The sequence below is a fragment of the Dipodomys ordii genome, unplaced genomic scaffold, assembly GCF_000151885.1.
Source record: "Dipodomys ordii isolate 6190 unplaced genomic scaffold, Dord_2.0 Scaffold276, whole genome shotgun sequence".
In the NCBI taxonomy this organism is placed as follows: Eukaryota; Metazoa; Chordata; class Mammalia; order Rodentia; family Heteromyidae; genus Dipodomys; species Dipodomys ordii.
In genome coordinates this window covers 327,124-339,642 of record NW_012267492.1, presented here as the reverse complement: position 1 = coordinate 339,642, position 12,519 = coordinate 327,124, and the positions used below count along the sequence as shown (strand labels likewise).

Here is a 12,519-nt window from a genome sequence, read left to right as displayed (position 1 = left end):
TTTTGTAATAGCCCCACAAAAAAATAAAATACTTAGGAGTTAACAAAAGAAATTAAGGACCTGTATGATGAAAACTTTAAAAACGTGAAAAAGGAAATGAAAACAGAACTAAGTAAGTGGGAAAGCCTCCAATGCTCCTGGATTAACATCTTGAAAATGGCAATATAGCCAAAGGCTATCTACAAATTCAATGTGATATCTATCAACATTCCAACCTCATTCTTCAATGAAATAGAAGAAGCAATCTAAAAATTCATATGGAACAATAAATGACCCCGAATAGCAAAATCAATCCTTAGTAGAAAGAAGAGTGCTGGAGGAATATTAATTCCAAACTTCAAACTGTACTACAAAGCCATAGTAATCAAAACAGCTTGGTACTGGCACAAAACAAACCTGAGGACCAATGGAATAGGACTGAAGATCCCCGAGACCTATAGCCATCTAATCTTCGACAAGGGAGCTAAAGAAATAGAATGGAAGAAACAGCTTTTACAGTAAATGGTGCTGGCAAAATTGGTTAAACGCTTGTAGAAAACTAAAGGTAGATCTGTATATATCACTGTGCATCATTGTGGATCAAATACCTCCAATAAAAGCAGACTCCATGAAAACATGACAGGAAGGAATAGGAGAAACTCTAGGGCTTCTTGGCACAGGCCAAAGTTTTCTTAATAGAGACTCAGAAGCACAAAAAATCAAAGAAAGGTTGGACAAATGGGACTCCATGAAATTGCAGAGCTTCTGCAAGGCAAAGGACATAGCTAGCATGGTCAACAGATAGCCCAGAGACTGGGAGAACATCTTCACTAGCGATACAACAACAGACAAGGGTCTCATATATAAAATATACTTAGAACTCAAAAAACTAAATCCCCTAACAACAAATCCTCAAAGAAACAACTGCCCAATTAACAAAGTGGCAAAAGACTTAAAGAGAGACTTCTCTGAAGAGGAAGTAAGAATGGCCAATAGACACATGAAGAAATGTTCAACCTCTCTAGCCATAAAAGAAATGCAAATCAAGACAACCCTGAGATTCCACCTTACCCCAGCTAGAACAGCTATAATCAAGAAATCTAATAACAACAGATGCTGGAGGGGATGTAGCCAAAATGGAACCCTACTGCACTGTTGGTGGGAGTGTAAACTTGTTCAACCATTCAGGAAAGCAGTATGAAAGTTCCTCAAAAGACTTCACATAGAACTCCCCTATGACTCAGCAATCCCACTTTTGAGCACTTCCCCAAACGATCACAAACAAGGGCATACCAAAGCTACCAGCACAACCATGTTTATCGCAGCATTATTTACCATAGTTAAGATATGGAACCAACCCTAATGCCCCTCAGGGGATGAATGGATCAAGAAAATGTTATATATATATATATATATGTTATATATTGGAATTCTGTGCCTCTTTCAGAAAGAATGACATGGCCTCATTTGTCAGGAAGTGGAAAGACTTGGAAAAACTTTTATTAAGTGAAGTAATCCAGGCCCCAAAAAAACAGGTCCCATGGTTTTCCCTTGGTTGCAATGCCTAGTACATGTCTAGGATAAGCAGAGAAGGTCAAAGGCTATGTATATATGACCACATGAGATAATGTTAAGAAAAATGTACCCCAAGACAGGGACACAAGTGGTTTTTTTTCTTTCTTTAGTGTTTTTAATGTACTTACAATGCACTATGTGATTCTTTTATTTCTTGTGTATGTTCTTCCCACACGGTATAACCCCTGTTTTCACTAGATTTGATACCGGTGTTCTGCACCTTGTATATACATTTTTGTCATTTGGAGAGTGGAAGGAATATTGGGGAATGCTTAAATGGGGATGCAGGCTGACCCATTGTGACAATGAGATGTACAGGACACTATGTTGAAAACGAACTTTACAATATTGGGGTGGGGGGCGGGAGGAGTTGGGGATGTGGGGAGGGAAGTCATAGTAAGGGGACAACAAAGGAGAAGGTAACAATGCTCGCTGCGGAATGTACTAATTACCTTACTCATGTAACTGTAACCCCTCTGTACAATATTTCATCTATCTATCTATCTATCTATCTATCTATCTATCTATCTATCTATCTATCTATCTATCTATCTATCTATCTATCTATCTATCTATCTATCTATCTATCTATCTATCTATCTATCTGTCTGTCTGTCTGTCTGTCTGTCTGTCTGTCTGTCTGTCTGTCTGTCTGTCTGTCTATCTATCTATTTATCTATCTAATTGCTCAAGGCCTGGGAAGGTGGCTCAGTTGTAGAGTGCTTGTGTTGCCTGCATGAGGCCCTTGGTTAGATTCCTCAGCACACATAAGCAAAAAAGCCAGAAGTGGCACTGTGGCTCAAGTGGTAGAGTGCTAGCCTTGAGCTGAACAGCTGAGGGATAGTGCTCAGGCCCACAGTTCAGGCCCTATGACCAGCAAAAAAAAAAGAAACAATTTAAGAAATGATTCACATAATTGAAGAAAACCTCCACTACATTTTCAAGAGAAAGAATTTGTATGTAATACAAATAAAGAGTTCAAAAATTAGAAAGCAAATTAAAAACCTTTGCAATTAATAAATGTATAACTTGAAATGATGGATTTCAGAAAATACAAATTGTGAATAAATCCAAGAAGAAATTGGCAATATTTAAGACATTATTTAATGAAATCAAAATTACAAGTAAAGTTCCATCCAAATTAGAATGACAATCATCATGAAAATACAGTACAACTAATGCTGTACCATATATAGGGGAACATTTTTAAGTAATGATATTAAAAACATAAGCTAATACAACCACTATAGGTATGCTAATAATTTGTAGTACATACTGGTCAGTATCTATATAGTGGTATATCTAAATCATTTTACCAAGAACACCTGACTGGTGAGACAATCTTGACAAGCATTAATGCCCTGTATTCATAGCATTTTTGTTTGTGATCTTACATCATACTGGTCAGAATATAATCACTCTTGAAAATAAGTAAGTTTGATTATGTAGAGTTACAGATCAATATTTCAAATAAATATTACATTTCTTCTTATATATGGAATCTTACAAAAGACTATTTGATGTTGATCAATAGGAAGAAAGAGAACAAAAGCAGACAGCACTGAGACCATACATATGATCAAAGTATACTACATCAATACCGCATCTATAGAAATAGCACTGTAAAACCAACTAAAATTGTAAAACAGAAAGATGAAGATTACATAGGAAAAAGTTAATAGAGTGTGTGGACAGATAAAAGGTATGCTCTATACATGTATCAAGATACCACAACAAAACTTTTGTATACAACTAATACTCACCAATAAAAGAAAAAGATAAAGGATTGCAGAAAATTGTACTGACCTGCAGGACGTCAATGAGGGCAGTGAACCTAAGCGAGAAGAAATGAAGGGACAAGAGACACGAAAAATGACAGCAAGACAAGGATTCTGATCAAGCTGCAAATTTTTATTTTTCACACAGGAATAAGGAAGCTTTGTCATTGGTCAAAGCAGTGAGATAGTCAAGCCTATCATGTTGAGAGACTCAACTTTTGGCTCCCGACAGAAAACATGATCTTGGTGGTCTTTTTATTGGTGTGATGAATAACTTTAAAGCCATGTATTTAATGTTTAATTGACATATATGATGTTTTACTTTTCTCCATGTTCTGATTTCAAAAGTGTAATTCTATAATTTATACCATTCCAAAGAGTCCCATTCCCAAGAAATATTCAGATTAATTATTTCCAAGATTCCTATCTTGTTCAGTCATAGAACTTGTAATTTTTACCCAAGGGACAATAAAGTGAATATATGTGAAATCCAAAGATAGTGTCCTCACCCAGCATTGATATTATAAGTCCACATAAGAAGGCAAAACTGAAAGAAAATCTGAGCTATAAAGAGTTTTGAGTAGATAGGTTATCTCACCTTTTCAGAGGTAATTCTTGAATACTTATGTGTCTGTTTTAAGGATGTCCACTATGTTTAGGGCTGAGAAAAGTTTCTTTAGCTTAGATATTTTCCCCAAGAAACCATGAGTTTTTCCCTTCTCTCTGGTTATCGGTGCAGTTTCTATAATTTTTCTATAATTTTTTCTATAATTTTCTATAATTTTGCCAGCAGTTTCTCAAATCTGCATTAGAAGATTCTTTTCAATATTGACAACTTCTAGTACAATCCTTAACATTTTAAAAGGCTGTGTTTTTTGTTGCTGTTTTTGTTGGAAGGTGTCTTTTATTTGTAAAATTAGAGTGGATAATATATAAGGTGACATTCAACATAGAAATAGAAGGAATGAAAGTTAATGGAAAATAATTTTTAAAACTTGGTTGATATTTGGATAAAATTAACAGTAACAATGTGAGGTGAAAGAATACAACAGGAACTACTGTTATTCACCTCTATTTATTAGACTAGCTTCTTGTATATTCTAAAAGAAACACCTTTTGAGAATGTCACATATTTGGTACTTTTTCAGTTAGAATGGACATCTAGAAGAGAATAGATACTGTGTTGTTAATTTTACTGAATCACTCAAAAGATAAATTTCATTTCAGTGTGTGTGTGTGTGTGTGTGTGTGTGTGTGTGTATCACATTTTCTTTATCCATTCATCTATCGATATCTTAGGTATACTAAATAATGTTGTGATAAACATAGTTGTGCTGGGAGCTTTAGGATGGCCTTGTTTGTGATCCTTTGGATCAATGCCTAAAAGTGGGATTGCTGGGTCATAGGGGAGCTCCATATGTAGTCTTTTGAATAACCCCAAAAATGTGGTACACACACACACACACACACACACACACACACAAACACACACACTGGAATTCTATGCCTCCATCAGAAAGAATGATACTGCCCCATTTATTAGGAAATAGAAAGACCTGGAAAAAATATATTAAATGAAGTAAGCTAGACTCAAAGAAACATAGGGCCTATGGTTTCCCTTATTTGCGATAACTATTATACATCTAGGACAAGCAGAAAAGGTCAAAAGCTACATACATATGACTAAATAACCTGAACCTAAGGGAAATGAACCCCAAGATAGGGTCATAAGAGGTTTTATCTTTGTTGCTGTTCTTTTTAAGGTACTTTTAATACACTATGTAATTTTTTTATTTCTTTGTATGTTCTTCCCCCATGGTACAACCACTGTGGTCACTGTATTTTATTTCGCTGCCCTGTATCTTGTATATACATTTTTCTGCTTTGGGGAGGAGAAGGCAAATAACAAAATGCTGAAATAAGAATACAGGATGACCCATTGTAACAATGAGATGTACACGACAGTATATTGAAAATGAACTTTACAACTTTGCAGGGATGGGGGGGAGAGGGGAGTTGGGAAGATGGAGAGGAAAGGATGGTAGTGGGAAAATAAAGGAGGGTGTAACAATGCTCCATAGGAAATGGACTCATTACCTTGCTCATGTAACTGTAACCCATCTGTACATTATCTTTACAGTAAAAAATGTACATTAAAGAATTCATGTGTGGCTCAAGTGGTAGAGTGCTAGCCTTGAGCTGAAGAGCTGAGGGACAGCACCCAGGCCCAGAGTTCAGGCCCCACGACTGAGCCCCTTCACCCCAAAAAAACAAAAAACAAAAAAAGAATTCATGTATCTCCTTTCCCTAATTCATCAATGACATTAATTCTGGAATTTATATTATTACCTTTTAATTATATCTAAATTAAGGATAAGGATTCCAAAGGTGCAAAATCTAACTTAAAGAAAATACAAGTAGTAATTTTAAACAGAGGTCTTACTATTTTGATTATGAGGAATAGAACTAAGTGACCTAATTATTTTTCATAGATTTGGAAACCATATTTTGTATTGAGTATGGAAAATTTAAACTAATATTTATCAATATATATATTAGATATTTTCATTTCTGAATTTATTTTGTCTCCTCAAAACACATTTATTAGATGGGGTGTCCTAAATTTGCAGATGAATTGAAACAGGAATAAGATTGATATCAGATCATCAATAATGGGGTAGAATTTCAAGTAGCTCTAAAATCTACATGAAGTTTACAAATTATGCTAAATATGAATTTTAATACAGTACTATCATCTGACTATTTCATATAATAGCAATTTTAAACTTTTTTAATTTGTGATTTTTATTAGACCTCTATTAGCAAATTCTCTCAAAGCAATAATTGATTTTGCTTTGGCAAAATTTGTAAATTATTTAGCAGGCATGAACTACTATATCAAAGTTTGTCCTGAAAAATTTAGTGTTTTCAAAACTACATTTTGAGAAAAGGTTCACATTCAAATTTTGCAGGAGTATAAATCTAGTTAGCTTAATACTAAGTGCACTTTCCTTAGAAATTAGGTCACTATTATTGAACATGCATTTAGAGCATGGGTGTTCAAGGCTTATACCTGTAATCGTAGCTACTCAGGAGGCTAAGATCTGAAGATTGTGATTCAACGCCAGTCCTTATAAAAGTCCCTGAGACCCTTATATCCAATTAACTAACAAAAAGCCAAAAATGGCATTGTGACTCAAAGTGCTAGAGCACTATACTTGAGCACAGAAGCTCAGGGAAAGTGCCTGGACCCTTAGACCAAACCTAGGATGGGCATAAAAATAGTAAAAAAAAAAAAAAAAAAGGAAAAGGAAAAGAAAAAATAAACGTTTAGAGACAAAATTAGTGTATGCATGATATCTTTAAATCAGATATCTAATTTGTTATAGAAGCTATGTTGATCTGTAAGTATCTTCTGTTTGCTTTGTATTTGTTTTAGTTTTTAGTGCTAGTCCTGGGGTTTCAACTCAAGGCTTGGGCACTTGTCCTGAGCTTTTTGCTGAAGGATAGTTCTCTACAATGTTAACCACAACTCAGCTTCTGGCTTTTTAGTGGTTAATTGGAGAGGAGAGTCTCATGGACTTTCCTTCCTGGGTAGGCTTCAAACTGAGAACCTCACCTAGGATTACAGGGAGAAGCCTGGAAATTTGCAAGCTATTTGATTACCCTCAGGAATTTCCATTTCCTTGGTAAACATAGGAGAATTTTCTTTTTTCACTTCATTATTCTATGACCGTGAGTCCTTAGTAAAATAGAAGGGGGAAATAGCTTTCATGTTAAGGTAATTCATTGTCTCATTTACATGAATGAGTTTGCTCCACTATGATTTCATAAGATAAAGGAAGACAATATATTCAAACTAAAATATTGCCAAGAGAAAATTAACAAATAGGAAGATAAATGGTTAATATTTTCCAATATTCATCATGAAGAGTACTGTGAATTTTTTTTTCAAATTAGTATACACAACAACATTATATTATAAGAAGTGTTCCCTGAAGATTTAATTTCATATTCATTCCAAACAAAGACATGTTTTTCTTATAAACACATTTTATTCTAATCTTATAATAAAATACAGATGATGGTTTTATAGTAGATAGGTAATAACAGAGATAGATGATACATAGAAAGATAGGTAGATGATAGATAAAATTTAAATGTATTCATGAATGAATGCAGAGGGATGTCTATCAACAGACAGAAAGGCAAGGCAAGCAGCCAGGTGAGTAAGTAGATAAGTAAATATATAGGTAGAGAATTTGTAACTTTCATAATCTAGAAATTGTGGCATCTCAATACTTGGGAATTTCATAGCATCCACTAATAAAAATGAAGGTAAAAATTTTCTACTGTAAGCTGTCGTTAATTGGACATATCATAGTCCATTAAGTTTTACTCGAAACTTAAGAGCTTTTCATTTAACACTTTTCAACATAAATGTACATGATTAAATTTTCCTAATCCCATTTTATATACCAAACATTATTATCTTGATATTAATTAATGATGAACTATATGACTTGGGTTTATATCCATATTAGTATGTCAGGATAAATGTGCATATATATATATACATATGTGTGTGCGAGTATTTATACAACTTCCAGATCGAAAGGTTTTCTTATTTGTTTCAGTGAATTAAGCTAAAACTTTAACTTTCTGAAGTCTTATAAAGTAGGTTTCTCTGAGATTTGAAAAAACTAAGACAGAGTACTAAAAGGTAAGATCTTATTGTTTGCATTACATTCAAACACAATTCGCTATCCGTTTAAGATCTGTTTAACTTAAGTTTTGTTATATGTTGTAATTATTACTCGTGACAGATTCAGATTTTGATCTATTGAACTAATGACTAGCCAGAAAATTTCTAAGTGAATCCATAATCTTCTTTTAATTATTCACTTTTTAATTGTAAAGGTAATATACAGGGGTTACAGTTAAGAAATGAGTACAATTCTTTTTTTTTAATTCTTCATTATAAAGGTGAATAACAGGGTAATTGCAGTATTCATAAGTTAATGAATGCATTTTTTAAACACTGTTACCTTTCCCTAATTTTCTCATCCTTTACCCCTCCTCCCAAGGTGTATAATTCATTTCCAAAATAGTGTCTAGTGTGTATCATTATTGAATTAATTTATCTTTTCTCCTGCTGTTTCTGTGATTCCCTTTCCCTTCCACGGATCAGACTAACTTATATACAAGGCAAAGGGAATAGAAAACTAAAACAGAAAAAAAAATAGAACAGAATTTATTAAGAACCTTTTGTTTCTAATTCTTGGAGTTCATTTTGATATGCTTCATTTTATATGGTCCTATGCACTTAGCAATTGCACTATTATGATCTCTTATTAAAAATATTATAGACACGTTCTTATAAGAAATCAGGGGGGCTTGCTTCGCTTACTATAATTTTTCCCGGTCAGGAAATGAGTGAAATTCTTGTCAAACATTTTACAGCCTCCCTAAATCTCTCTTGTTTTCCCTTCTCCCCAATTCTCCCCCCCTCGACAAGTTATAAAGTTCATTTCCAACATAGTGACTTGTGAGTATCACAGTTGCATTGGTTCACCCCTTCTCCTTTGTCTCACCTTTCTGTGATTTCCCTTCCAATCTCCAAATGAGATAAACTTATATACGAGACAAAGGATACTGAAATCAAAAACAATGACAACAGGGGATAAATCAAAGGGGGAAAATGAAAGAAGAAAGAAATAACTACAAACAGAATACACACACACACCTCTCTTGTTTCCATATCCTTGAATTCATTGGGATTAGCATTATTTTATATGGTCATATGTACATAGCTCTTGAGATCTTTTGATCCTCTGCTAGAACTATCCTAAACTTATACTAATTGTTACAAATGAGGAAAAACATTGGGCCTATTTTTCTTTGGGTCTGGCTTACTTCATTTAACATGATTTTCTCCAAGTCTTTCCATTTCCCTACAAATGGGGCGATATCATTCTTTCTGATGGAAGCATAGCTTCATAGAATTCCATTGTGTATATATACTATATTTTCTTGCTCCGTTCATCTACTGAGAGGCTTCTGGGTTGATTCTATGTCTTAGCTATGGTAAATAATGCTTCAACTAACATAGTTGTGCTGGTAACTTTAGAAACATGGAGACATGTTCAACATCTCTGGTCATGAAAGAAATGTAAATTATAACAAAATAAAGGGGCTGGGAAGGTGTCTCCGTGGTAGAGTGCTTGCCTTGCATGCAGGAGGCCCTGGGTTTGATTCCTAAACACCACATTAGCAGAAAAAGCCAACGTGGCACTGTGGTAGAGCACTGGCCTTGAGCTGAAGAGCGGAGGGACAGCACTCAAGCCCAAAGTTCAGGTCCCATGACTGACAAAAAAAAACAGAGAATCCAGGTCAGCATTATCAATAAAACTAATAACAGATACTGTCTGGGATGTGCCCAAAAGGGAACACTACTACACTGCTGGGAATGTAAACTTGTTCAACCACTCTGGAAAGCAGGATGGTAGTTCCTAAAAGACTACACATAGAGCACCCCTATGACCCATCAATCCCACTCCTAAGCATTTACCCAAATGACCACAAACAAGGCCACATTAATCATTCACTTTTATCTCAATTTTTTATTTTTCATTGTCAAAGCACTATGTGAATACATCATTGGGATAAAAATCCCATCTCATTCTCTGATTTTGGAAAGTTAACCTGAGATTCTTGTGATGGTATTGTATGATTTATATGTATTAGAAATTCTTGTAATCATACTTTTCAATTCCAGATATGGACGTTGATTTTCATTGTGAGTATCAAATTCTGAAAATTAAGGAAGTTATCTCAATGTTCCACTTAATCATCTATCCTTCTTTGCAGGTTAATTCTGGAAATCTTCTGAATAGGATGGATGGAGACAATCAGTCCATTGTGTCAGAATGTGTGCTTCTGGGCCTTGGATACTCACATAATATGCAGATCTTACCCTTCGTGATATTTTTGGTGCTTTATGTTGTCATTCTAACTGGAAAGATTTTCATCATGGTCTTAATCATCACTGACCTTCATCTTCATCCCCCCCCATGTACTTTTTATTGGCCAAATCTGTCCTTTGTTGATGTGTAGCTTTCCTCAGTCACCACTCCTAAGATGATTGCTGATTTTCTTAAGGAGAAAAAAAAACATTTCCTTTGGAGACTGCATGTGCCAGATTCTCTTTGCCCATTTCATTGCTGCAGGTGAGATGGTACTTTTGGTGGCTATGGCCTATGACTGCTATGTGGCCATTTGCAAACTACTCCACTACTCCACAATTATAAGTCTACAGAAGTGCACTGCTCTTGTGTTTATTTCCTGGGTGGCTGGGTTCGTTCATTCTATCAGTGAACTAGATAGCTTCTTTTGTGTTATGATATACCACTGGTAATTAAGCTGGCTTGTATAGCTACTTATAATTTGGACATTTTAATAATCTTTGCCTATAATGTTGTTTCTATAACTTGTTCTATTCTCGTTGCTGATATATTCTTCTCACTGTTCACAAAAGCTCTAAAGCTGGTGCATCTAAGGCACTGTCCACTTGCACTGCTCATGTCACAGTAGTGATGTTGCTTTTTGTGCCCTGCATCTTCATCAATGTGTGGTCCCTCAGCATCACTTGGTTGTATTTTTACACTTCTTCTAAATCCAGCAATTTATACATTGGGAAATAAAGAGGTGCAAAGTTCTATGGAAAGATTTAAGAGTTATTATAGTGGTTACCAGGGACATACCTCGTGTTCAGATATTCCATTTTAAGTACTTCAAACTCACTGTAGTTTGAAAACCAGAAAATCTCATTTGAATCTACCATTTGTCACCTTCTCTAGATAAAAACATGCTTTAGTAAAATTCAAGGAAAGTAATATTTGCTAATAAACCAGAAAAACTATGAATTATTTCTTTAGAATTTAAATATTAATTATCTTTCCTTTAGAGGATATAACATGATATGCTTTCTATTACTTAAAAAATGTGAATCAGTCAGGTGTCCATGGCTCATGCCTGTAATCCTAGCTACTCAGAGGGCTGAGATGTGAGGATCATGGTGCAAAGCCAGCCTGGGCAGGAAAGTCCATAAGACTCTTGTCTCCAATAAAACCACACAAAAAAATAGCAGAAGTGCCACTGTGGCTCAAGTGGTAGCGTGTTTGCTTTGAGCTGAAGAGCACAAGGACAGTACCCAAACCCAGAGTTCAAGCCTCATGACCGACCAAAAAATGTGAATCATACATGCAGTGATGTAATTTATTTCCCTTGAATATATTCTAGCCCTGTGTGAAGTGCACTATGCTTTAACACTTTTTATATCTTTAACTTCCCATCTTGAAAAGTCAACTTCATCTCATCTTTCTTGAGAAAATTTTCCCTAAGATCTTGTTTCAACCTACTTTTCGTCCTAATTCTAATGGAAAAAGATAGAAACATTATGAAAGTACTTCATAAATATATATGTGTGTGTATATATACACATACATTAGCATGTACATTAGCAGAAAACTTTTTCTGCATTGAATTTCATCGACTTAAAATAAAACAACTATAAAATAAAATAAATGAAGTAAATAATTTTAACTCACTATATTTCTTTTAGTTTTACAGGCTTTGAAGACCAAAGTTTGTTCTTTATATTGTTAATTATCTGTTGGGCACTGATGGCTGATGCCTATAATCCTAGCTACTCAGCAGGCTGAGAACTGAGGGTCATGATTCAAAGTTAGCCCAAGTACAAAGTTCATTCAACCCTTATCTCCAAATCATTACCAAAAACGCTCAAAGTAAATTTGTGTTTCAAATAGTAGAGTGCTAAAAGCAGGCAGGGACTCATCAAATAAAGAGAACTCTAGACCCATTTCTTTGATGAACATTGATGCAAAACTTCTCAACAAAATTTTGGCCAACCAACTTCAACAATTCATCCAAAAAATCATACACCACGATCAAACAGGATTCATTTCAGGGATGCAAAGCTGGTTCAATATACACAAATCAATTAATATTATTCATCACATCAACAAGAGCAAGATTAAGACCCACATGGTTAGCTCAATAGATGCAGAAAAAGCATTCGACAAAATCCAACACCCCTTCATGATGAAGGTTTTGGAAAAATTAGGAATCCATGGAACATTCCTCAATACAATAAAGGCTGTATATG

The 12,519-nt window shown here is 34.7% G+C and overlaps 1 pseudogene; it reads left to right on the top strand.

Annotated features, from left to right (window-relative positions):
- Nucleotides 1-10,226: 10,226 nt before the first annotated feature.
- On the top strand, nucleotides 10,227-11,120 carry LOC106001224 (annotated as a pseudogene).
- The last annotated feature ends 1,399 nt before the right edge of the window (nucleotides 11,121-12,519 follow it).